This window comes from Theropithecus gelada, chromosome 6, assembly GCF_003255815.1.
Source record: "Theropithecus gelada isolate Dixy chromosome 6, Tgel_1.0, whole genome shotgun sequence".
Classification (NCBI taxonomy): domain Eukaryota; kingdom Metazoa; phylum Chordata; class Mammalia; order Primates; family Cercopithecidae; genus Theropithecus; species Theropithecus gelada.
Genome location: NC_037673.1, coordinates 85,925,561 through 85,936,749, shown reverse-complemented (window position 1 = coordinate 85,936,749; position 11,189 = coordinate 85,925,561).

The following is an 11,189-nucleotide window of genomic DNA, read 5'->3' as shown; positions in this document are numbered from 1 at the left end:
AACCAATGGAAGATAAGGATTACTTTAGGTTTGTTTATGCAGATTTATTTTGGCATAACTCTTCATCTCCAGTGAGAAGAATGTCCTCTTTATGGTATGGTGGAGAAGGGTACCTCTCTCATGGGAAGTGTATGCCCTGCTTTTGGGTAGTAAGGGGGCATCTGCATTTTCTCAGTTACCTTCAGTTCAAAATATTCAGTATACCAAAATGGCATATTTGGGGGCAGCATGTTCTGATCCCCTTCACTACATACTATAAAAAATGGGTAAATTGGGCCAAGCACGGTGACTCATGCCTGTAATCCCAGCACTTTGAGAGGCTGAGGCAGGTGGATCATAAGGTCAGGAGTTCAAGACCAGCCTGACCAACATGGTGAAACCCCATCTGTACTAAAAATACAAAAATCAGCCAGGCCTGGTGGTGCATGCCTGTAGTCCCAGCTTCTTGGGAGGCTGAGGCAGGAGAATCGCTTGAACCCAGGAGGCGGAGGTTGCAGTGAGCTGAGATCACATCACTGTACTCCAGCCTGAGTGACAGAGTGAGACTCCATTTCCAAAAAAAAAAAAAAAGACGGGTTGGGGGTAAATTGTATGAACAGGTTACTCATAGAAGGGGAAAAACAAATATATAAACATATAAAATAACACTGAACCTCACTAGTAACCAGGGAAATACAAATTAAAGTAAATGAGATAGTTTAACCAGATTGGTAAATTTTAAGAATATGGAGTACTGGTAAGAGTAAGTGGCTATTTCATGCTGTGCTGCCAGAAGTATAAAGTGCTGCACCTTTGGGGGGCAATTTTGAAGTATGATTTGGCACCATCAGACTTTGCCTTAAGAAGGGCAGTTTGAGTATACACACTGCCCTCTGCTCTTTTCTAAAACTCTTAATAAAATGACAGGAAAGAGGTTTTTTTTAATGGCATAAACTCACAGGAATAACAAGAATGGCAAAGGAGACAACAGCAACAACATTTCTGGACACCAAAAAGCTGATGGATGAATGAAAACTGATTTGACAAACCCAAGAAAGCTGAAAACTAGGCCAGGGATGAGGAAAGCCAAGAACAGATCCTCTAGCACAAAACCCCATAAAAAGCTTAGAAATTGATATTAGGTGACTCTGAGAGGGGGGTTAAAGGTCTTCTTCATTCAAATTTTGTTTGTGATTTAGACCACGAAATCCTTACGCTATTAAGCAATTTTCTCTCCCCAACTTCAGGGACTATTGGGGGTCAATACAGATTTGCCATGAAGTAAAGTATGCTATAGTTTCAGGCCACTGCACTTGGATGAGCCCCTTCCAAGAACCCAAGAAGAGCCTGAGATATATGTTAAAATGGTCTTTTTTTTTGTTCTTTAACAGGGTCTGACTCTGTCACCCAGGCTGTAGTGCAGTGGATTGATCACAGCTCATTGCAGCCTCAACCTCTGGAGCTCAGGTGATCCTTCCGCTGCAGCCTCCCAAGTAGCTGGGATTACAGGCATGCTAGTTTTTGTAGTTTTAGTAGAGATGGGGTTTCACTATGTTGCCCAGGCTGGCCTCGAAATCTGAGTTCAAGCAATCTGCCTGCCTTGGCCTCCCAAATTGCTGGGATTTTATAGGCATGAGCCACCCTGCCTGGTAAGTCTTTTTTTTTTTTTTTTTTTTTTTTTTTAATTTGCAAAGGTAAGTTATTTTTGTATTCGTTCTCTCAGAGCCCCCAAATTCCATACGCTTCAGGGCCCACAAAACTCAGATCTGCTCCAGGCTAGAGGATTTTTAGTTAGAAAGGTAAAACAGTGGATTTTTATTTTGAGGAGACTAAACTTTATTAAGACTTGGGCCCTATATTGAAAAAAAGAGAAATTTGGCAAAGGTTAATATACAACAAAAGTCCTGGCATGGTGGTTCACACCTGTAGTCCCAGCACTTTGGGTGGCCCAGGTGGGTGGATCACCAGAGGTCAGGAGTTCGAGACCAGCTTGGCCAACGTGGTGAAACCCTGTCTCTACCAAAAATACATAAATTAGCAAGGTGTGGTGGCGGGCGCCTGTAATCCCAGCTACTCGGGTGGCTGAGACATGAGAATCCCTTGAACCCGGGAGATGGAGATTGCAGTGAGCCAAGATCACGCCACTGTATTCCAGCCTGGGCAATAGAGCAAAACTATCTAAAAAAAAAAAGTCTGTATACAAAAGTAAAGACCCACCATTCCCAGACTCTTTTGACGTAGTTCAAAGAATGCATGTAGGTAGCATCACACCCTCCCAGCAGAAGGCTGAAAGAGTCTTTTTGCAGAAATTTGACTCAAGAGAAAGAACTTCATGATATTGAATCTGGAGTCCCCAAGGAAAGGGCCCAGGGAGATTACCCTGTAAGGCAGCTCACAGTTGAGACTCCTTTTCTTGCCACTCCTACCCCAGAAACTCTAAAGTCTTCTACTGATAATAAGTATCTATGTCAAAAGCAAACAACCTGCGGGGGAAGGGGAAGGAAATAAGTGGAAAACAAACACTAAAAGCATTATGAGAATAAAGTAACAGGACATCAAATTAACATTAAAAATCGAGAGTTCATTTATACATACAACGAGTTCAGAAATATTATTTATTTATGTAGGTATTTTTTGTTTATGAGATGGAGTCTCGCTCTGCCGCCAGGCTGGAGTGCAGTGGCACAATCTTGGCTCACTGCAACCTCCACCCGGGTTTAAGTGATTCTCCTGCCTCAGCCTCCCAAGTAGCTGGAACTACAGGCGTGCGCCACCAGGCCTGGCTAATTTTTGTAGTTTTAGTAGAGACAGGGTTTCACCATGTTGGCCATGATGGTCTTGATCTCTTGACCTTGCGATCTGCCTGGCCACCCAAAATGCAGGGATTACGGGTGTGAGTCATCGTGCCCAGCCCCAAAATATTATTTATAATATACAATACAGTATATACTTATAATAAATAATTTTTCAAATACCTAGGCACAAATAATAAAAAATGTTCAACATTATTTACAGAAAACTATGTCAAGAAAAACAACAAATACTATGTATTAATATTTGGATGGGAATATTGAGAAACAATTCTCCATGGGGTCTTTCACATTTCTGTGCACCTTGCAAACAAGCACTGACTACTTTTGTTCCATATGTTAAATTTTTTTAAATTATAAAAATATAATTCTCACACCATTAAATTCATCCATTAAAGTGTACAATTTAGTGGTCTTAATTATATTCACAGATGTGTGCAACCAGCACCATCACCTAATTCCAGAACATATTTATTGTCCCCAAAGAAACCCTGTACCTATTAGTAATCACTACCAATTCTCCTTTACCCCTCAGTTCCTGGAAACCACACCTACTTTTTGTCTCTAGGGATTTGCCTATGCTGGGAATTCCAGATAAATGGAATTATATAACATATGGCCTTTTGAGTTTAGATTCTTTTACTTAGCATAATGTTTTCAAGATTCATCCACGTTGTAGCATGTATCAGTAGTTCTTTTTGTTGATAAATATTTCCTTGTGTAATATACCACATTTTGAATATCCATTCATCAATTAATGGACATTTCAATTGTTTCTACTTTTTAACAATTATGAATAATGCTGTTATGAACATTCAATAATAATTTTTTGTGTATTCATATATTTTCAATTCTCTTAGTTCCATACCTGGAAGTGGAGCTGGATATGGCAGCTCTATCTTTCACTTTTTGAAGACTCACCAAACTCTTTTGCAAAGTGGCTGTCCCATTTTATATTCCCCACCAGCAATGTATGATGGTTACAATTTCTCCATTATTTTTCATCTTCTTTATTATACCATCTGCTATGATGTGAATATTTGTCCACTCTAAAACTCATGTTGAAATTTAATTGCCATGGTCACAGTATTAAGAGGTGGGACTTGTCCAGGCAAGGTGGCTCGCACTTGTAATCCCAGCACTTTGGGAGGCCGAGGTAGGCAGATCACCTGAGATCAGAAGTTTGAGACCAGCCTGGGCGACATGGTGAAACCCTGTCTCTACTAAAAATACAAAAGTCAGCTGGGCATTGTGGCATGCCCCTGTAGTCCCAGCTATTTGGGAGGCTGAGGCAGGAGAATTGCTTCAACCCAGGAAGTGGAGGTTGCAGTGAGCCTAGATCGCGCCATTGCACTACAGCTTGAGCAGCAGGAAGAACAGGAAGTCTCAAAAAAAAAAAAAGGAGGTGGGACTTTAGGAAGTGATGATTAGGCAATGAGTACTAACTCTTATGGGCAGGATCGGTGCCCATATAAAAGGGAGGGTTCACCCCTCTCTGACTCTCTCTTGCCCTTCCACCTTTCACCATGGGATGATGCAGCAAGAAGACCCTTGTCAAATGCTAGCCCCTTGATCTTGAACTCTTAGCCTCCAGAACTGTTAGTCAATAACTTTCTGTGCATTATAAATTACCTAGTCTCGGGTACTATGTTACAGCAGCAAAAATATATTAAGACACCATCTTATTGAGCATGAGATTTTGATTGTAGTTTTGATTTGCGTTTTCCTATTGGCTAAAAATGTCAAGCATTTCTATATGCTCATTGGCTATTTGTGTCTTCCCTTGGAAGGAACAAGTATTCATATCTTTTGCCCATTTTTAATAGGATTGTCTTTGGTTGCATTTTAAGAGATTCTTGCACATTCTGCATACTAGCCCTTTACAAATATATGGATTTAAAATATTTTCTCTCATTGTACAGATTATCTTTTCACTTTCTTGGTAATGTCCTTTGAAACACAGAAGTTTTTAATTTGGATGAAGTCAAATTTATCTAGATTTTTGGGGGCTACTTGTGTTTTTGGTAACATATCTAAGAAAGTGTTGTCTAATGCAAAGTCATGAAGATTTATGCCTATGTTTTCTTTTACAAGCTTTATGGTTCCAGCCATTACATTTAGTTTTTTAATCCATTTTGGGTTATTTTTTGTATATGATATGAGGTAGGGGGTTTGACTTCCTTCTTTTGCAAAAGGATATCCAGTTGTCCAATCTTCATTCGTTTGAAAGTGTTCTTTCTCATTATTGTCTTTATACCCTAGGCAAAAATCAGTTTTTTATGGCTGGGCATTGTGGCTCATGCCTGTAATCCTAGTACTTTGTGAGGCCAAGGTGGATGGATTGCTTGAACTTAGAAGTTTGAGACCAACCTGGGCACATGGCGAAACCCCATCTCTGCGAAAAAATTAGCTGGGTGTGGTGGCACATGCCTGCAGTGACAGCCACTTGGGAGGCTGAGGTGGGAGAATCATCTAGGCTGGGGGAAGTTGAGGCTTCAGTGAGCTGTGATTGCACTACTGCACTCCAGCTTGGATGAAACAATGAGACCCTACCTCAATTTTTATTATTATTATTCTTTTTTTTTTTTAGTTTTTTTTAGATGGAGTCTCACTCTGTAGCCCAAGCTGGAGTACAGTGGTACGATCTTGGCTCACTGCAACACCCGCCTCCAGGGCTCAAGCAATTCTCGTGCCTCAGCCTCCCGAGTAGCTGGAACTACAGGTATGTGCCACCACACCCAGCTAATTTTTTGTATTTTAGTAGAGACAGGGTTTCACCATGTTGCCCAGGGTGGTCTTAAACCCCTGAGCTCAGGTGATATCCCTGCTCTGGCCTCCCAAAGTGCTGGGATTACAGGCATGAACCACTGTGCCTAGCCTAAAAAAATTTTTTTAATCAATTTTTTTAGCTAGGCATGGTGGTAAGCACTTGAAGTCCCAGCTACTTAGGAGGTTGAGGGGAAGAGGATCTGTTTAGCCCAGAGTTCAAGGCCAGTCTGGGCAACATAGCGAGACACTGTCTCTAAAATAAAAATGGGAAAAAAATTCATAGTTTCAAAGATGTCTGTATAGTGAATAGTTTTCAAAAATACAGATGGTGTCTCCCTCCAGAGCAAAGGGTGTATCTTCTTAATGTCCAGTATAAAAACACTGGGTTTCCTAAGCTTATATATGTATTTTTTCTTTTTAGCAGCTCCCTACTTGCGCCACTGTCACCTTGCCCTCTTCACATCACCTTGTGGCAACTGGAATTTGGGAAAACAGTGCAAAAACATTCTAATACCCTAGCTACTAACATTGCTATAATGAAATCCTTTGTCTCCGACCCAGACATCTCATATTTTCTACCAGCATCCATAAACTGTGGTAGGCTTACTAGTTAGCTTGTAAATAGGGCAAAATTTCATACTTTTCATAGGTTTAGACAAGGATGGTTCTGTATTATAAAGGTATCAATCTTTCCCAAGGTACTTTATAAATTTGACATGATACCATAAAATTCCTACCATTTTTTTTTCTAGACCTTAACAAGTTAATTATAAAGATCTTTAGGAAAAACAAGCAAGCAAACATAGCCAGAAAAATGGCCTGGTGCAGTGGCTCGCGCCTGTAATCCCAGCACTTTGGGAGGCCAAAGCTGGTGGATCACTTGAGGTCAGGAGTTCGAGACCAGCCTGGCCAACGTGATGAAACCCGTCTCTACCAAAAATACAAAAATTAGCGGGGCATGGTGGTGCGCGCCTGTAATCCCAGCTACTTGACAGGCTGAGACAGGAGAATCGCTTGAACCCGGGAGGAGGAGGTTGCGGTGAGCCAAGATTGTGCCACTGCACTCCATCCTGGGCGACAAGAGCAAAACTCCGTCTCAAACAAACAAACAAACACCAAACAAACAAAATAGCCAGAAACACCATGCTAAGGAAGAATAAATAAAAGGGGTCCTATCCTATCATATTACAAATTCTGTAAAATTAAAACATTACGGTATTGTTGCATGAACAGAACTGATCAAACAAAATGTAAAAATTTATATAAATAGATACAATTATTATATTGATTAGTGTACAATAAAGGTGGTACCTTAAATTAGCAAAAGAAAACATAAATTTTTCAATATGTGGTCTTGGGGTAGCAGTGAAATGGAAAAAGATAAAATCAGATTCATTCTTCTCAAGAGATGTAAATGTAAAATAATAAAACCATATATGTTTCAGAAAAAACAGAAGCAAACTCCTGTATAACTTGTGGATAGGAAAATTTTTCTGATCCTTATTCCAAATATTAGCAATAAAATAAAAAATGGATACACTTGCATACATTAAAAATTATTTTTTAATTTTGCATGATAAAAAGACCATAAACAAAGCAAAAATATAAATACCAAACTGGAAAAGATTATTTTCAGCTTATGCCACAAAGGGTTAATACCTAGATTTGAGCCTCTACATTTAAATGCCAGTTTATAGAAAACATAAAGCATAGAGTAACATGTTAAATGGCATCATCAAAATGTAATCAGCGAAGTTCATAATGTGGAAAACTTTATGAACATAATGGTTTCTTCAACAAATAAACTAGAGGAAAAAAAGGACAGAAGAAAAAGGAACCTATGTAGTTTTTTTTGTTTTTGTTTTCTTTTTTTTTGAGACAGAGTCTCACTCTGTCGCCCAGGCTGTGGTGCAGTGACGCGATCTCGGCTCACTGCAAGCTCCACCTCCCGGGATCACGCCGATCTCCTGCCTCAGCCTCCCTGAGAGCTGGGACTACAGGCGCCTGCTACCACGCCCAGCTAATTTTTTGTATTTTTTTAGTAGAGACACGGTTTCACCGTGTTAGCCACGATGGTCTTGATCTCCTGACCTCGTGATCCGCCCGCCTCGGCCTCCCAAAGTGCTGGGATTACAGAGTGAGCCACCGCACCCAGCCAGGAACCTATGTAGTTTTAAAGGCTTAAGAAACATTTAAATGGAATGCAAATCTTGCAGGTTTAGAGAGTGTTTAGATCCTGATTCAAACAAACCAGTATAACAACAAAAGAAGAGGAGGAGGCAGAGGAAAAAGAAAGAAAAAAATTAAACGTGGAGAAATGCCAATGCTGGCTTGATCATTTGAGACTATTACAAATGTATTTTTTTGTGTGTTTTTTAGTCATGGTAAAACTATTACACTTTTGGAAAAAAAGTCATTTTGGAGATACATATTAATTGTTTACAAATGAAAGGATATCTTTCTGGGATTTGCCACAAAATATGGGTATAACAGACTGGCTCCATGGCTCATGCCTGTAATCCCAGCACTTTGGGAGGCCCAGGCTGGAGGTTAGTTTGAGCCCAGGAGTTCAACACCAGCCTGGGCAACATAGCAAGACCTCATCTCTACAAAAACTATATATATATATATTAGGTGGGCATAGTGACACATACCCGTGATCCAACTACTCAGTAGGCTAGAAGTCGAGGCTGCAGTGAGCTGTGATTGTGCCACTGCAATCCAGCACTCACTCCAGAGTGAGACCCTGTTTCAGGAAAAAAAATTTTTAAAAAGGTGTAACAAAGAAGAAACAAATTAGCTATGCAGTTGTAAATGTTAACTGGATGATAGATACATGGGATTTATTACATTACATTCTCTTACATATATTTGAAATTTTCCATAATAATAAGTTTTGAAAAATGTACATAGCAAAAAAGTATATATCAAACACTGATATAACCAGAAATTTTTATGTAACTCTGGGGAAAATAGTAGGGAGCGTTGTCACATGAGTGCTAAATTTACATCTATTACAATAGGATATCAACACATAACCTTTAAAAACATAAACCATAAATTGCAAGATAACTAAATATCTTAAAATGTGAAGAAATGTCTTAAGGACTCTAAACTGGTTTCTTCTGGAAAGTAAGATTTATGGGTAGGCAGGAATAAGGCAAAGAGTTGCTGGTTTTTCATTTTTGCCATTGTTATTAGTCTTGTAAGACTGATGTTTTAATAGAGTATTATTTTCATGAAGATTAAAAGGAATTCTTGTTAATTTTTTAAGGCAAGATAAAGATATTACGGTTATACAAAAATAAACAGTACATATTTTTTGGACAACTATACCAAAAACAATAATGTAATGTCTGGTCTGGGATTTACTTCAGAATTATTCAAAGGGGGAGGGGAGTTGGGAAAGCACTGGGGGTATAGCTAAAACAAAATTGTGAGTTGATAATTGTTGAAGCTGAATGATAGATCCATGTGGGCTCATTATACTATTCTACTTTTGCATGGATTTAAATTTCTTAAGAAAGGAATACTTTAAGAAATACATTATTAATCTCCTCAAAGGTAAGACAAAACTTGGCATCCATAAAAGAATAGAATGGGGTATAAATAAGCAACAAGAAGAAAAAATAACTCTTAAAAAAAGATGATAGTAGAAACTTCATAGATATTTTGGACAATATGGTTGGAAAAAACCTAGAAAGTAAACCAAGGAATGGAAAATAGGATGGAGATGATAAATAAATCAGAGTATCAGTCCAGGAGGCCTAAAATTCAAATAGTAAGTATCCTAAAAAGTAAGAAAAGAGAAAACAAAGAGGAAAATATTATCAGTGAAATGATTCAGAAGGATTTATGAGAGTACAAAATATGAATTTCTAGACTGAAAGGACTGCTTACAAAATGAAGATGGATACACACCAAGATACAAGCCATGAAGTTTAAGAATACTAGGTACAGACAAAAGACTCAACGAGCTTCCAGTTTGTGGGCGGGTGGGGATGGGGGGGGTGGGGGGTGAGAGTAGAATTAGACTTTATTTAAAAGATAAGGAATCAGAATGACTTTAGAGTCCTCAAAAGTTACCCTGGATGCTAGAAGACAATGGAAGAATGACATTTGAGGCCGGGCGTGGTGGCTCATGCCTGTAATCCCAGCACTCTGGGAGGCCGAAGCAGGTGGATCATGAGGTCAGGAGATCAAGATCATCCTGGCTAACACGGCGAAATCCCATCTCTACTAAAAATACAAAAAAAATTAGCCGGGTGTGGTGCCTGTAGTCTCAGCTACTCGGGAGGCTGAGGCAGGAGAATGGTGTGAACCTGGGAGGCCGAGCTTGCAGTGAACCGAGATCGCTCCACTGCACTCAAGCCTGGGCAACAGAGGGAGACTCCATCTCAAAAAAAAAAAAAAAAAAAAAAATTGAGGCAAATGCTTTTCAACTTTGAATTATATACCCAGCCAAACTATTAGTCAAGTGTGAGTTTAGAACAAAAACTTTTTTATACACTGGAATGCCTTCTACTGAAACAAGAGAATAAACTCTAAAATGTGAAGAAATATGATTTAAGGCACATGGTTTCAACACAAAAGCAAGACAAAGGCATTCCCAATATAATGTTGAAAGAGCTGCTCAAACCACAGGAATCTAGAAACCAACCCAGTTGTACTGGAGCAGTTCAAATGGCTCTTGAAGAAACTTCTTCAAGATGATAAAACTATTAGAATACTACTTAATATATTTATTTACCCATATTAAGAAGAGATTTACATACCTGGGGAATATTTGGATGATGAAATAGTGATAAATGCATAGAAAATTGAGTATATAAAAAAATAGTTATTAACTTCAGGAAAAACCATGTTTAGGAAAGGAAAAGTTACTACAAATAACCATACAAGAAAATTGGGGAAATGGGAAGCTTTATGGTTCCAGTACTCATATTTAAGTCTTTAATCCATTTTGAGTTGAGTTTTGTGTATGGTGTAAGATTAGAATCTAGGCTGGGCACGGTGGCTCCCACCTGTAATCCCAGCACTTTGGGAGGCTGAGGCAGGCAGATCACCTGAAGTCCGGAGTTCGAAACCAGCTTGGTCAGCATTGTGAAACACTGTCTCTACTAAAAATACAAAATTAGCCGGGCGTGGTACTGTGCACCTGTAGTCCCAGCTACTTGGGAGGCTGTGGCAGGAGAATTGCTTGAATCCCGGAGGCAGAGGTTACAGTGAGCCAAGATCATGCCACTGCACTCCAGCTTGGGTGACAGAGAAAGAGAAGAGGAGAGAAGAGAAGAGAAGAGAAGAGAAGAGAAGAGAAGAGAAGAGAAGAGAAGAGAAGAGAAGAGAAGAGAAGAGAAGAGAAAGGAAGGAAAAGAGGGAGGGAGGGAGGGAGGGAAGAGCCAGGCACAGTGGCTCAGGAGTTCAAGACCTGCCTGACCAATATGGTGAAACCCCATCTCTACTACAGATACAAAAAATTAGTCACATGTGGTGGCGGGCGCCTGTAATCCCAGCTTCTGGGGAGCTGGAGACAGGAGAATTGCTTGAACCCGTGAGGTGGAGGTTGCAGTGAGCCGAGATCACACCACTGCGCTCCAGCCTGGGTGACAGAGCGAGACTCCATCTCAAAAA